General features: G+C 40.4%; 1 protein-coding gene across 1 annotated transcript in view; it reads right to left on the bottom strand.

The window, feature by feature from the left end:
• Positions 1-13,048, bottom strand: part of plxnb2b (plexin b2b) — a 180,954-nt gene extending 167,906 nt beyond the window's left edge. The window contains exon 1 of the mRNA XM_036952823.2: positions 12,179-13,048. The gene's annotated coding sequence lies outside the window, so the exon portion shown is untranslated. The remainder of the gene's footprint in view (positions 1-12,178) is intronic.
• Between the last annotated feature and the right edge of the window lie 791 nt (positions 13,049-13,839).

Here is a 13,839-nt window from a genome sequence, read left to right as displayed (position 1 = left end):
TTTAGAAATGTTTGCAAATGTATTGAAAAGGAATACAGTAATATCTCATTTACATACAGTACCAGTCAAAAGTTAGGACACACCTACTAATTCAAGGGTTTGAGAGACATTGGAAAACCTCCCTGGTCTTTGTGGTTGAATATTTGTGTGAAATTCACTGCTCGAATGAGGGACCTTGCAGATCATTGTATGTGTGGGGTACAGAGATGAGGTAGTCATTCAAAAATCACACTATTATTGCAACTTATTATGTGACTTGTTTATTTAGGCTTGCCACAACAAAGGGGTTGAATATTATTGACTCAAGACATTTCAGCTTTTTATTTGTTATTCATTTGTAAAAAAAATATGTACAACATAATTGTACATTGACATTATGGGGGTATTGTGTGTAGACCCGTGACCAAAAATCTCAATTGAATCCATTTTAAATTCAGGTTGTAACACAACACAAGGGGTGTGAATACTTTCTGAAGGCACTGTACTACTGCTGCTCTACATACTCTATGGTTAGAAACTTAACATAATATTTCCGACTCGGGTGGCTGAGGTCATCAAGGACCTGCGCCAGCCGAGCCACGGCCTCTTCACCCTGCTATCACCCAGAAAGCGAGGTCAGTACAAGTACATCAAAGCTGGGACGAGAAACTGAAAAACAGCTTCTATCTCAAGGCCATCAGACTGTTAAATAGCCATCACTAGCCGGCCTCCACCCAGTACCCTGCCCCGAACTTAGTCACTGGCACTAGCCGGCTACCACCCAGTTACTCAACCCTGCACCTTAGAGGCTGTTGTCCTGTGTACATAGACATGGAATCACTGGTCCATTTTAATAATGTTTACATACTGTTTTACCCACGTCACATATACAGTACTGTGTACTGTATTTTTTTTTATTTGACCTTTATTTAACTAGACAAGTCAGTTAAGAACAAATTCTTATTTTCAACAGTCGGTTAACTGCCTGTTCAGGGGCAGAACGACAGGTTTGTACCTTGTCAGCTCGGGGGTTTGAACTTGCAACCTTCCGGTTACTAGTCCAACGCTCTAACCACTAGGCTACCCTGCCGTCAAGTCCATCCTATTCAACTATTGCTGTATACATACTATTCCATCTACATATTCTTCAGATATATAATATACTCTATCCACATACTGTCCATAATGTATAACGTATATATACACTGAATATATACACTGTGTGTGTGTTGAGTATTGCTAGATATTACTGCACTGTTTGTTGGAGCTAGGAACACTAGCATCTCTCTACATCCGCAACAACATCTGCTAAACATGTGTGTGCGACCAAAAACATTTGATTTGATTTTGTCTGCCGGTGGGTATCATTGCCTGTAACATGCCTCTCTCCTGCATGATGTTGACACGTGCAACACACCCTCTAGACCTAAGCTGCTCTAATTCTGATTGATTCACACAGACAGATCATCAGTCTATGAACTCTATCGGCCTGGAGAGGCACTTCTCCCTCTCTGCCTGTCTGTTTGTTCATGGCTGTCAGTCTCCTGCCGTGATCATGATAACGCCAAACAGTCTTAACACATGGAACACACCTTCATGACCCATAATCACCGTGATGACACTAAAGACATCGAAGCACTCACATTTGCCAGCTAGTTTGCCAGGGGTGGTGTGCGGGCAGTTGCCAAGAACTTACATACAGTCCTTTGCACTCCTTTGAAAAAAATGCCCTCTTTTTTTTAGCTTCTTGCTTGGTGACACCCATTGTTAACTTGCTGACCCTATGATAAAGACTAGCAGTGATGGCGCAAGTTATTTGTAGCGAGCAAGTATTCTTGGCTTCAAAACATTCACTGTCAGTTTTTCACACTGCCAGAACTACCCTGCGTTAGCTAGTTAGATAAAAAAAAAACTGACACAGCTAAAAAATGACTAAACTGTCCATTTAAAGCTAACTAGCTACTAGCCAGGAGAAAGTGTATGGTTGCTCACGTTTGTTCTATAGCAAAGTTCCCATTCATACACTTTTTACTGTTGCCAACAACAACAACTACTTTACCCGGTGCGGTGAGCAATGATGGTGATGCTGCTTTCTCTCTCGCACACAGCCACACTGCTTGTAACAACCGAGAGAGAACTAAGCAGTCAGATGTTATGTTATGTTATGTTCCAGCAGTAGAAAAAAATGCTAACCTCCCCTGTTATTGGTAATGGTGAGAGGTTAGCATGTTTTGGGGGGGACATGATCTTTGTGCATCTGTAACTTTCTCATCTTCATCGCTGTTCAACATTCAGTCATGATCATCCGAAATCATGGTAGCATCCAACATTAACGTAGAAGTGTTCAGAGGCATATTCTATTCTTATTTACGATAAAAGTGACTCCAAAATGACACAATACATCATTTACCATTCATTTCTATTGGGCTCAACATAATCCGAAACACAACCGACACAAACTGTAAATGCATTCAACAAGTTTGTAGTGACTTTGGGACCAAATCGCAAACTTTTGATTTAACATAATACACAAGAAGTAAATATATGGCAAAATACTTGGCACCTTCAAATGTGGGGACTAGAAACATAAAGTGCATTCATTTCTTAACGGTAAAACAGACGTATAACAATATGCTCAAATAAAAAGGTGATATTCGGTACTTCACCTCATATAAAACATTTGATCTCATAATCCAAAGTGCTGGAGTACAGAGCCAAATTAAAAGTTGTAGCTTTACTGTTCAAATACATTAAATACGTAAGGGAGTATACGTTCCTAATTCAGACTATTAGATGAGTAGTGAAGATCGTGTTTTCATCTAAGGCTGACATTCTGAATAGTCTTCCCCTCCCTTTCCCCCAGTTCCCACAACACCTCAATATCATAGCAAGTATCTCCCTCGGCTCTATCCCTGTGAAATATTAGTACTTCTAACCGCCAGCGCATAACAATGTACAACTTCTCAGTCAAGCAATTAAGTTCTCATTCTCTCACAAATCATTTATCTCTTTGCAGAACATGTGTACTGTACAGAATTACACACATTCTCTCTCGGAGTCTGACTCATATGGGGAAGGGGAGTGTGGGGAGAGACAGACTCGGAATAGTTGAAGGTAAAGCTCCTAGTAGTCAGAGTTGGACGGTGGGTAGTGTTTTGAGAATCAGCATGGGATGAGAAGTGGTGTGGAGAGCCATGGGTAGGTTGAGAGCCCTGTGGAGAGCATTGGTATAGGATAAAAGCAGTGTTGGTTGAGACAGAGTGTCAAGGTTGTTTGAGGGGTAAAGAGAACCCGGCCAAGTTTGGGTCAGGTCATAATGGTGAGGGCGAAGGGCTGAAGCGGAACCCTGCAGTATTAGGAGTCACTAGTAGAGGAGGGAAAGCCTTGGATGGTGTTGAATCTCTGTCTGTGTGAGGGTGGGTGGTAGGAACTAGGGAGGATCTGTGAGCAGCATGGTGGGGAGGGGTGTACAGTACCGACAGAGGGAGGCACGCCCCTGCCCCCAGCCCCCCGCAGGCGGACACAGCAGAGAGACAGCCCAGCCGAGCAGCCAGCTGTCGTTGAGGAACCGTGAGAGTGAATGTGATCTCCCGTCTTAGGCCTGTCATTAGCACAGTGGCTTTGTTATCAGCTCTAACTGAGTTATATGGGGATGGAATGTCAGAGGATACACTCCCCTACGTATGTATTTGGAAAGTGAAGCTGAAACTTTTAATTTGGCTCTATACTCCAGCATTTTAGATTTGAGATTAAATGTTTTATATGAGGCGACAGTACAGAATGTTACCTTGTATTTGAGGGTATGTTCATACATACAGTGCATTCAGAAAGTATTCAGACCCCTTGACCTTTTCCACGATTTATTACGTTACAGCTTTATTAGAAAATAGAATTCATTGGTTTTTTTTAGTGATGCACCGATATTACATTTTTGGCCGATACCGATATTTTCCTTGCCAAAAACCCTGATACCGAGACCCAATAACCAATATTTCAAATTTTAGCGGCCTTTTAAGCATTCTAGTACAGTTAAATTTAGATTGAAACACACACACACACACACACAAAAAGTTATTTTGTTGACATTTACTTATGTAAATATATTTTGATTTGTTTAACACTTTTGTCGTTACTACATGATTCCATATGTGTTATTTCATAGTTTCGATATCTTCACTGTTATTTTACAATGTAGAAAATATTAAAAATGAAGAAAAAAACCCTGGAATGAGTAGGTGTGTCACATTTTTTACTTTTACTGTATGTCACAACAGGTGTAAATACATGGGTCATGACAGTGTTATGACCATATTATGACATGATTATGACTGTGTCAAAATGTGTTATGACACTGGGTTTCAACTAAAGTGTTACCGAATAGGTTCGATCTGAACACCTATACATGAATGTGGATGCTACCATAATTATGTCTCATCATGAATGTGGATGCTACCATCATTATGTCTCATCATGAATGTGGATGCTACCATCATTATGGCTCATCATGAATGTGGATGCTACCATCATTATGTCTCATCATGAATGTGGATGCTACCATCATTATGTCTCATCATGAATGTGGATGCTACCATCATTATGTCTCATCATGAATGTGGATGCTACCATCATTATGGCTCATCATGAATGTGGATGCTACCATCATTATGTCTCATCATGAATGTGGATGCTACCATCATTATGTCTCATCATGAATGTGGATGCTACCATCATTATGGCTCATCATGAATGTGGATGCTACCATCATTATGTCTCATCATGAATGTGGATGCTACCATCATTATGGCTCATCATGAATGTGGATGCCACCATCATTATGTCTCATCATGAATGTGGATGCTACCATCATTATGTCTCATTATGAATGTGGATGCTACCGTCATTATGGCTCATCATGAATGTGGATGCTACCATAATTATGTCTCATCATGAATGTGGATGCTACCATCATTATGGCTCATCATGAATGTGGATGCTACCATAATTATGTCTCATCATGAATGTGGATGCTACCATAATTATGTCTCATCATGAATGTGGATGCTACCATCATTATGTCTCATCATGAATGTGGATGCTACCATAATTATGTCTCATCGTGAATGTGGATGCTACCATAATTATGGCTCACCATGAATGTGGATGCTACCATCATTATGGCTCATCATGAATGTGGATGCTACCATAATTATGGCTCATCATGAATGTGGATGCTACCATAATTATGGCTCACCATGAATGTGGATGCTACCATCATTATGGCTCATCATGAATGTGGATGCTACCATAATTATGTCTCATCATGAATGTGGATGCTACCATCATTATGTCTCATCATGAATGTGGATGCTACCATAATTATGTCTCATCATGAATGTGGATGCTACCATAATTATGTCTCATCATGAATGTGGATGCTACCATAATTATGGCTCATCATGAATGTGGATGCTACCATAATTATGTCTCATCATGAATGTGGACGCTACCATCATTATGTCTCATCATGAATGTGGATGCTACCATCATTATGTCTCATCATGAATGTGGATGCTACCATCATCATGTCTCATCATGAATGTGGATGCTACCATCATTATGTCTCATCATGAATGTGGATGCTACCATAATTATGTCTCATCGTGAATGTGGATGCTACCATAATTATGGCTCACCATGAATGTGGATGCTACCATAATTATGGCTAATCATTAATGTGGATGCTACCATCATTATGGCTCATCATGAATGTGGATGCTACCATAATTATGGCTCATCATGAATGTGGATTCTACCATAATTATGGCTCACCATGAATGTGGATGCTACCATAATTATGGCTAATCATTAATGTGGATGCTACCATCATTATGGCTCATCATGAATGTGGATGCTACCATAATTATGGCTCACCATGAATGTGGATGCTACCATAATTATGTCTCATCATGAATGTGGATGCTACCATCATTATGTCTCATCATGAATGTGGATGCTACCATAATTATGTCTCATCATGAATGTGGATGCTACCATAATTATGTCTCATCATGAATGTGGATGCTACCATAATTATGTCTCATCATGAATGTGGATGCTACCATAATTATGGCTCACCATGAATGTGGATGCTACCATAATTATGGCTAATCATTCATGTGGATGCTACCATCATTATGGCTCATCATGAATGAATCATGAATAATTAGCATGGTTAGCATGTTTTGCGGGCATGATCTTTGAGCTTCTGTAACCTTCACTCATTGTTATTCACAATGGTCCATAATCATGGTAGCAAGTGTTCAGAAACGTATTCTATTGTATGTGCAATAAAAGTGACTCCAAAATAACAAATTACATTTACCATGAATTTCTATTGGACACAACATGATCCGAAACACAACCAAAACAAACTGCAAATGCATCCAACAAGTTTGTAGCGTCACAAGATTGATGTAGTCATGTCGTGCTAGGAATATGGAACCAAATACAACAATTTTGATCAAATGTAATAGACTATATATGAATTTGTTCAAATACTTAACACTTTCAAATTGGGGGGACTAGATACATAAGGTGCATTTATTTCTAAATGGCAAAACTGATATTTCTGAAAATACCCTAAAATAAAAGGTGACTTTCTGTACTGTTGCCTCATATAAAACATAAAAGTTATATAAAAGTTTTAGCTTCACTGGCCAAATAAATATGTAAGGGAGTGTATGTGGTGTACAGGCATGCATTTCTGTGTTACAACCACTAACCGAAATTATCTGCAAATACTTCAGTAAACCGTCTTTTTTTGGTGTTTTTTGATTATCCCAGATTTTACAAGAGATATTTTTCTTTGAGCTTCTTCTGTGATTCAGTGTTATTCAGTGATTTTACAAGAGATATTTTTCTTTGAGCTTCTTCTGTGATTCAGTGTTATTCAGTGATTTTACAAGAGATGTTTTTCTTTGAGCTTCTTCTGTAATTCAGTGTTATTCAGTGTGAGGCATAAAGCTTCGGCTGTGTTTGGTCAACAGTAGGGATGCTTCAATTAAGTGTTTGTTGTCATTCAGCGAGAGACAAATCGTTTTAATGCTATTTTTTTCACTTCAGAAATACTGCAGCAAACATCTTAGTTAAACGTAAAATTGCACGACTTAGATCTCCTCAGCAAAAACAAACCTTTATGTCAGATTTCTCGAGTTATCTGACTATTTTGAGGAAGTGTATACTGGCTACGGAATCTCAAGATGGACAAACAGTACTATTGACACCTTTTTTTTATTGTTTTTCAAGCAAAGGTATTTTATTAAGGGAGTAGGCGCCAGCCGAACCGAAACGAGCAGAAGGCAGCAACATGACAGAGCTTGAAGGGGAGAGAATAGGAGGCCAGGGATAGGTTTGGGATGGGGCCATTAAGGCCAAGGGCATTAAGACAAGGGATGGGTGGCAGCCACAAATGCTAAGGGATGAGATCACAGAACCACCTCAGCATGACGCCGCCTCATCACAGGATAATCCTCCCGCCATAAAAAAGACAATCTCCAATCTGAAGGAAATCTCTATTCTCTTGAGCTTGAATTAATGCCAAACTGACACCCCCATCCCTACCCCATCCACAACTATCCTCCCAATCACCATACTGCAGCAAAATAAAAGTGTAGACCTTCTTCTGATAGACAAAGAATGAAATAGGCTACATGTTCTACAAGAGCCATAACTACATGTTGTACAAGAACCATGACAAGTAGCTGTTGAAATGCCATTGAAACCCATTTGGAAAAAGGATTACTGGTATGGAACATTTAAGGTCATCACCATGAGATGCTCTGGAGTAGCAGACTGGTTTGGGGTGAGGTGAGGTGGGGTGGTGGGGACAGGCTTTACCTTGCTTACCAGGATTAAGGCTTTGCTTTAATATAAATGAATTCATCTAATAGGTCTGTAATCCTGTAGAATGCAAACAAAGAGACAAAGGATGGACATATTCAACTAAATATGACCTTAAACACATACCAGAAGCATACCAGCTGAACATCAGACTAAACTATCTGGGTAGAGGGTTCTGACTTAACAAAGAAGCATTTAGAATGTCTATACTGAACAGTTATGTCCTAAAAGGACTACTGACATAGACTACATTTAAGGGAAGCTATGAGAAATTATACAAAGTCACTTTGGAAAAACATAGGTACGCTATTACGATATTTATTATGCAGTTCATGCATGTTGTAATGTTGTCTATTCCCTGAGTTTTTTTTTTTATACAGTATAAGCTTAATAATAACATTATATAGACGCACCGCACCCTATGTTTTGAATAAAAGCGACTATATGTACGCTACTGAGCTTCACTGATGGTTTAAGCACTGTGATTCAAAATTAAGATTCAAATTACTCAAGTGCGAGCCAGAAATCAATATAGTCTAGCCAGAAGAAAAACACCCTGTTCCTGACCCTCCTCCTCTCGCTGGCCTTTGCAGATTCTGCCGTTATGCCCCTAGAGTTGCCGGTAATAGGCTACACCTGTGATCGGCAACCTTTTCCATTTGGAGTGCCAATTTATCGTACCATTTCTAGTGTACTCTGTGCCAGTTATGATTTTCATATGCACATTTTTTCGTTAAACAGTTTTAGTTCATTTATAATAAAGTCTTCATATCTCAAAATCAACGTCATGTGGTTAATCATAATCCCATCGAAATGAAAATGATACAAATGTAAAAGTAACTTCTATTGCCATTGCCAATGTGTAAAAAATAGCCTACATAAAGCCAACAAATAAAAACAGAGCATGACATCTTTTCTACTTTCATGCTGAGTGGTTATCGAAAGGGAGCGAACTGGAAATATTTTTCAAATAGGCTATGTTGAGGAACTGTCATTCTCAATGGATGTAAAAACAGACTTTGTTTACTTGCTGTTTGAGGCAAAGAAAAATGTACTTATGACAATCAGTTATTTTATCAGATCCCCAAATGGGTACATTTATAGGTCTACATTTGCGTGCATGCCAGGAAGACTAGGCCTACTTCTATGCGTGATCAAGATTGACAGGAGCACTCCAAACAAAAGACAATTAATAAATGGACAACTCGTAAATAGAACGAAATAAACCAAAACTTTTAAAAGTGTAGCCTAGGTTGTGTGCACTGCAAACGTGTCCACACCTACAATGAGAACGGTAAGACTATAATAATAATTATATATTGAATACATCAACAGAGGTGACCGTAACCAAATAAACATTGTAGATTAGAAATGATGGGAATTAACGGGAAATGTACTACTGGTGACACCGTTGTGCCATCCCGGTGGCATCCAAAATGGATTAATCCACTCAGAGTGAATCGGACAGGTGTCTCGTGTGCCATAAAATAAAGATATGTGTAGATTGATGAGGAGGGAAAAGCGTTTTAGGATAAGGTTGTAACGTAACAAAATGTGGAAAAAGTCAAGGGGTCTGAATACTTTCCGAATGCACTATATATTTGTGAGTGCTCAACTAAAACAATCTTGGTCGACCAACAGCCTATCGACCAAACAATGGACTAGTCAACTAAACTGGGGCAGCCCTCGTGGTATGCTTGTCTTTTTCACCCTTGTGCGGAGCTGAAGAAAACATGTATCACAAACCAGTCGCTCTCCTCTCCTCCACACTGATAAGGTGTCTCTATTTATTCAGAGAGGATGAGATAAACCCTGAATGAGGCATTGTGGAGAACAGAGAGAGAGAGAGAGAGAGAGAGGGGGAGAGAGAGAGAGAGAGAGAGAGAGAGAGAGAGAGAGAGAGAGAGAGAGAGAGAGAGAGAGAGAGAGAGAGAGAGAGAGAGAGAGAGAGAGAGAGAGAGAGAGAGAGAGAGAGAGAGAGAGAGAGAGAGAGAGAGAGAGAGAGAGAGAGAGAGAGAGAGAGAGAGAGAGAGAGAGAGAGAGACCTGGTTTTAGGTTGCCTCACCGTGTGTGTCCCTATGAGCAGATGGCCCTTATTGAAAACTCAGCCTTGCTCTTTGAGGACTTCGGGGGCTAACCCACCCTCTGCCCACCCCACCCGGCCATCCTTCCTGCTTACCCCCGAGCGGTGTACCCCCCACTCGGACTAATCCATTTCCACCATGAGAGCATTTGTTTAATGTAATTTAATGGGGATAATCCCAGTAGATGGAGCATCCCATGTACAGTAGGTCTGTACGTGATGGATGGGTCGGCAAGGATGGATGTGGGACTGGGGAATAAAACAACGATTTAGATAGACAACATGGCTGTACAGTGAGCGATCCAAGCAGAGCAGAGTGCCGGGGCCAGGGACCGAGAGACATGAACTGACAGCACCACTCAGGAGATTCAAGGAGAACATGAATGGGGCTACTGTCTACATCAGGGATGGGCAACTTTGATGGGGGTGGGGGCCACAAAAAAATATGGAACTCATCATGAGGGGCCGCAGTGGAGGTTACCCACATCCATACCTTGTGAGCAGAACACTTTAGCGAGCGCCCTCGTTACAGCAAAAATATATATATGTTTTATTGCAAATGTCATGCAATTCTACACATTTTGCCATGGGGTGGAGAGAAGATGTAGCATTTTTATAACACATTTCATGCAATTCTACTTCTTTTGCCATGGGGCAGAGAGAAAAAATTGTACTTTTACAGCTAATTTCTACACATTTTGCCATAGGGTGTAGGCAAATGTTTGTCATTTTTAATATGCTAATCAATGGGGCCCCACGCCTGTCGGTAATTTGACCATGCTGACTACATGTTTAGATTGCTGGCCGCTAGACTAATTTACCAATCTAAAAAAACAATTCTGACATGGGCCAATTGAGGGACTGTTGATGCACAACCACATTTCAAAACTGCACCTTGTGTATTCTATTACTCTAACTCTCAAATCTAAGTTGAGTCCCTGAATGAGTTCTACATTTTTTCCACAGCAAAGACAAACTCCAAATTGGCATTAAAGACTACTAGTACCAATCAAGACTTTTCTTTCATTAGCTACACACGCTAATGCACATACAGACTCAGAGATGTGTTTTACATTTTTTTTTACCTTTATTTAACTGGGCAAGTCAGTTAAGAACAAAATTCTTATTTTCAATGACGGCCTACCCCGGCCAAACCCTAAACCAAACAACGCTGGGTCAATTGTGCGCCACCCTATAGGACTCCCAATCATTCCATGGTTGTGATACAGCCTGGAATCGAACCAGGGTCTGTAGTAACACCTCTAGCACTGAGATGCAGTGCCTTTAGACCACTGTGCCACTTGGGAGCCCATTGTCAGACTCACTGAGTTTGCCTGTCTATGTGTGTGAGGGGAGATGTTTCTGGTTGAGAGACTGATGAATGACCAACTGCTCCACATTTTATGGACTGACAGGGCCATTATTCTGTCTTCACATTATCGTGAGAAAGAGAGGAGCAGAAAACAGCCCAGTAAAAGTGGTAATGTTTCCATAACCAAAGCATAGTTTATTACATATGAAAAACTAATGACGCCTGTGAAAGTTAGTGGTCAAGGATCTAGGCAGATGTCAGTTTACAGTGAACCTTTAATTACTTAATAGAGCATGGATCACTTTGTGCAAATTACCGGTAAGGAAATATACTGTAGGTTGGACTGTATCTCGACTCATACAAGTGACGTGGGCGGGTTCAGCACTGTACAGTAGCCCACCATACAACTATACTAAGTGATTATAAATCCCATTACGTGTTTAAACTGCAAATACTGAAGTCTATGCTCAAACCTAACTCGGGTTCACCAATAAATCATTATTTCCATAGAGTTGCATCACTTCATAATGCTGGAGGACCAACTGGTAGATTTACAAATAAATTGCTTCCAATCAACCACTATGTATGTATGTAATGCAGGTATGGATCAATATGTTAATTTATGGTCGAACTTTTATTTTTTGATGTCAAGACAAATGTGGAAAAACAAGCGTTTCTGTCCCTCGTGTCATGGCTGTTGTACAACGGAGCTGTTAAAGGAAGTAATACACTACTAGCATCGCGCTAGGAAATTCATCAGATCTTTACGCACACACAGAATTATACAGGGAGGTATATTCTAACCGACCGCATTTGCTTGTACATGTGCATAATAAATAGACAGAACAGAACAGACGGACACTGTCCGTGGCTATAAAGGTAGAACACCAATCACGTAAACTCACCTTGGAAGAACAGTAGTTGCCTGAAACTAACACGGAGCTGTCCAGATTTCAAAGTCCCCCTAAAAATGTATAATAAGTCCTCAAGCAAAATGCATGTAAAGTTCACATTTTATCTTCCCGAGAGCGCGGAGAGTTAGAGAAAGGCACTGTTCAGTCGAAAATACAAGGGGGCACTGGTTGACAATTCCTACTGCAAGACGACACGGACAACTCAACAAGAGTCCAGGACTTTATCCACGCCCAGGTACAGGATCACATGGTGATCCCAGGTGTGATTCTTCCTCGAGCTATGGCTCAGTTGGCAAGGGACACACCTGTGAGATCCGCTCACATCCGCCTCCGGTGACATTGCGTTTGAGAACCAGGAAATTATAGGCGAGTGGAAAATGCGCAGGGAGGTAGAACGCAAAATCGACCGGGAAAGGAGAGGGATTATTCTCCTCCCCCTTTCAAAACGCAAAAGACCATTTGGCCTGTAGATCACCGACTGCCAGGCAATGGTTACAAAATATCAATAAAAACGAAGGAGCAAATCGTATAATGTGCTCTTCCGTCGCCACCGGCTTGGAATGATTTGGAATGGAAGGGATTGGAATAGCTCGTGCATGCGAGTTCACGTTGAGTATGTCAAAGCAGTCCCTTCTCGGCTGCTATTTCATGCAAATCTTAAAGTGCTTTTTATTTTAATCCATTGCAGATTAATGTCTAAAGGGAGATTAGGGCCGTTCCATTCCTCGGGTGGAATAAAATATATTCTGAAACCAATCAAACATTCAAACCATCCAAAAACATTTGTTTGTCCAAACTTGTCTCTGCATGGAAGGGACCATGGTTGATAGTGATACCTGCATCATGATGCCATAACAACTCGATGTCTTTGAGATGGAGGTTATGATTAATACGGGGATTATGGCTCTGACATAGCGCATTCTTCAATCACATACATATATTAGGCTACGTTATTGTTAGGCTACATCAGCGTCTAGTTTTTATTTATATTTGTTTTGCGTCGTGAACTAACGTGAATTTAATGTGAAATCAACTAAACTTGTCACTATGTTATTGGATTTAGGTTAAAAGTTGGGTGAAAACAAGTCGAAATTCCCTTACGTTGATTACTTTTTGTAAGTCGAATCACATTTCCGTCATCACATAATTAAACAAATATAATATTATGTGGAAACAACGTTGATTCAACAGGTTTTTGCCCAGTGGGGTAGTTCACTACAGGCTTCTTGTGTAGTTGACCTGGCTATGCGCAGCTTGAAGGTAATGAAATTGTCAGACAGTGTTTAGATAACTTAATTGATTGTAGAACCCATATGATGAAACCATTTGTTATTCTTATGTTTTATTGACTCCATCAAGCCTAGGGCTACCTGTGTATAATGAAATAGTCAAGCCAGTGCAGTTACTAGCAGTGGCCGAATTGTCTTTTCACCATTGAAAGGTAAGGTTGCATCAAGCACAGTTGTACATTAGAAAACCTTGAAGAAACTATCAGGCTTCCGTCACCTGCCACATTCCAGTCAGGGGCTAAAAGCATGCGAGACTGAACCCAGATCTGCGTAGTCAACACACCATCACCATGAACATCTTCCATTGAATAGTTTGTATTCTTGCCTTGGAGCATCATGCCACAATGCAGTTTGGTACATAGA

The sequence above is a fragment of the Oncorhynchus mykiss genome, chromosome 2, assembly GCF_057628025.1.
Source record: "Oncorhynchus mykiss isolate SJ-2025 chromosome 2, ASM5762802v1, whole genome shotgun sequence".
Taxonomy (NCBI): domain Eukaryota; kingdom Metazoa; phylum Chordata; class Actinopteri; order Salmoniformes; family Salmonidae; genus Oncorhynchus; species Oncorhynchus mykiss.
Note: the sequence above shows the minus strand (reverse complement) of the source record. Positions and strands in the feature narration are given on the sequence as shown.